This window comes from Otolemur garnettii, unplaced genomic scaffold (genome assembly GCF_000181295.1).
Source record: "Otolemur garnettii isolate 467f Iridium unplaced genomic scaffold, OtoGar3 scaffold00017, whole genome shotgun sequence".
NCBI classification, from domain to species: domain Eukaryota; kingdom Metazoa; phylum Chordata; class Mammalia; order Primates; family Galagidae; genus Otolemur; species Otolemur garnettii.
The window spans coordinates 5,525,244-5,527,767 of record NW_003852412.1 but is presented as its reverse complement, the minus strand read 5'-3'; the positions used below and the strand labels follow the sequence as shown (position 1 = coordinate 5,527,767).

The 2,524-nt window shown below is 42.9% G+C and overlaps 1 protein-coding gene across 1 annotated transcript in view; it reads left to right on the top strand.

Moving 5' to 3' along the window:
* The window catches only part of AK6 (adenylate kinase 6), a 23,796-nt gene that overhangs the window by 16,196 nt on the left and 5,076 nt on the right, over positions 1–2,524 (top strand). The window lies entirely within an intron of this gene.

The following is a 2,524-nucleotide window of genomic DNA, read 5'->3' as shown; positions in this document are numbered from 1 at the left end:
GGCAGGAGACTCGCTTGAGCCCAGGAGTTGGAGGTTGCTGTGAGCTATGCCACGGCACTCTACTCAGGAGGACAGCTTGAGGCCCTGTCTCAAAAAAACCCAAAAAAACCAAAAAAAACTTTTATATAGATTCCTGAAATTAGCCAGTACTATCTTGATAAAGGGTTGTATTTGAAAATGTGATCTCTTTACTTGTTCTCCTATTATAAACCATGTCTATGTGGTATTAACATTGTAAATCTAAGAAAAATAGTTACATTTGTAAAATACAGCCAGTACTTTCTAAGTGAATGAGTATCACAATGGACAATTTGATTTGATAAACTGTACTATGTAGAACCTTAGTCAGGCTGGGTGTGGTGCTCATACCTATGATTCCAGCACCTGGGATACTGAAGCAGGTGGATTGCCTGAACTCACAGGTTCGAGACCAGCCTGATCCAGAGTGAGGACCAGCACTACCACCCACAATCTAAAAAATATAGCCAGGATGGGTGGCACCCGTGGTTCAGTGGGTAGGGTGCCCGCCCCCTATACCAAGGGTGGCTGGATCGAACCCAGCACTGGCCAACTAAAAACGGCAGTGACAGCTACAGCCGAAAAATAGCCAGGTGTTGTGGTAGACACCTGTAGTTCCAGCTACTCGGGAGACTGAGGCAAGAGAATTGCTTAAGCCCAAGAGGTTGAGGTTGCTGTGAGCTGTGATGTTATGGCACTCTACCGAGGGTGAAAAAGTGAAACTGTCTCAAAAAAAAAAAGCCAGGCATTGTGGCAGGCACCTGTAGTCCAGCAACTTGGGAGGCTGAGGCAAGAGGATACTTGAACCCAAGAGTTTGAGGTTGCTGTGAGCTATGATGCCACAGTGCTCTACCAAAGGTGACCAAGTGAGACTCTGTCTCACAAAAAAAAAAAAAAAAAAAGTAAGAAAGAAAGAAACCCTAATTAGTCATGGTTTTTTCCTTGATATAAAAACTTTGTGGGTAAACAGCAAATTCCCTTTTTAAAAAAATAACAGCTTTGGCTCAGCACCTGTAGCTCAAGTGGCTGAGGCCTCAGCGACATACAGCAGAGCTGGCAGGTTTGAATCCAGCCCAGGCCTACCAAACAAGAATGACAACTACAACCAAAAAATAGCTGGGCGTTGTGGCGCCTGTAGTCCCAGCTAGTTGGGAGGCTAAGGCAAGAGAATCGCTTAAGTCCAAGAGTTTTTTTTTTTTTGTTTGTTTGTTTTTTTTGAGACGAAGCCTCAAGCTATCCCCCTGGGTAGAGTGCCATGGCATCCCAGCTCACAGCAACCTCCAACTCCTGGGCTCAAGTGAGTCTCCTGCGTCAGCCTCCCAAGTAGCTGGGACTACAGGCGCCCGCCACAACGCCTGGCCATTTTTTTGGTTGCAGCCATCATTGTTGTTTGGCAGGCCCAGGCTGGGGATTCGAACCTGCCACCTTAGGTGTATGTGGCTGGCGCCTTAGTCGCTTGAGCCACAGGCGCCGAGCCAAGCCCAAGAGTTTGAGGTTGCTGTGAGCTGTGACACCACAGCACTGAGGGCGACATAATGAAACTCTGTCTCAAAAATAAAATAAAATAAAAATAACAGCTTTATTGATATGTAATTTACGCACCATACAATTCACCCATTTAAGATATATAATTCAGTTGTTTTTATTATGTCACAAAGTTTTAAAATCATTACCACTAACAAATTTAGAAAATTGTTGTCACCCTAAAAAGAAACCAACTGCCTTTGGTTGTAGTTGTCAGCTGGGCAAGAAGGATCATGCTTGTAATTTTAGCACTCTGAGAGCCTGAGGCTTGACTTTATGAGTTTAAGACTAGCCTGAGCAAGAGTGAGACACCATCTCTACTAAAGATAGAAAAAATTAGCCAGGCATGGTGGTATGTGTCTGTAATCCCAGCTATTCAGGAAGCTGAGGCAGGAAGATTGCTTGAACCCAGGAGTTTGAAGTTGCTGTGAGCAAGGCTGATGCCATGGTACTGCAGCCTGGGCAACGGAATGAGACTCTTTCTCAAAAAAAAAAAGAAAAGAAAAGAAAAGAAAAGAAAAAGAAAGAAACCCCATACCTATAGCAGACATTCCCTATTTACCATCAGTCCCAACCCAGGCAACCGATAATTGAATTTCTCTCTTTATGGATTTGCCTGTTTTAGACATTTCAGGTATGTGAAATAAAATCATACAAGATGTGGTTTCTTATGTCTCTCTTTTTCACTTAGCAAACTGTTTTCAAGGTTTAACTATGTTGTACCATGTACCCATACTTCATTTCTTCTTATTGTCAAATAATGTTCCATTTCTATCCACTTATCAGATGGCGAACATTTGGGTTGTTTCCATTTATTGGCTTTGTGAATATTGTTGCTATAAACTTTTGAGCACGTGTTTTTGTGTGGATGTTATGTGTTCATTTCCCTTGGATATACTGTGCCAGATAATGACATTTGCAGACTCATACTAGGAAAAGTGCTGCATGCCTTATTGCTGAATATCACTGTGGTCACCTTTGA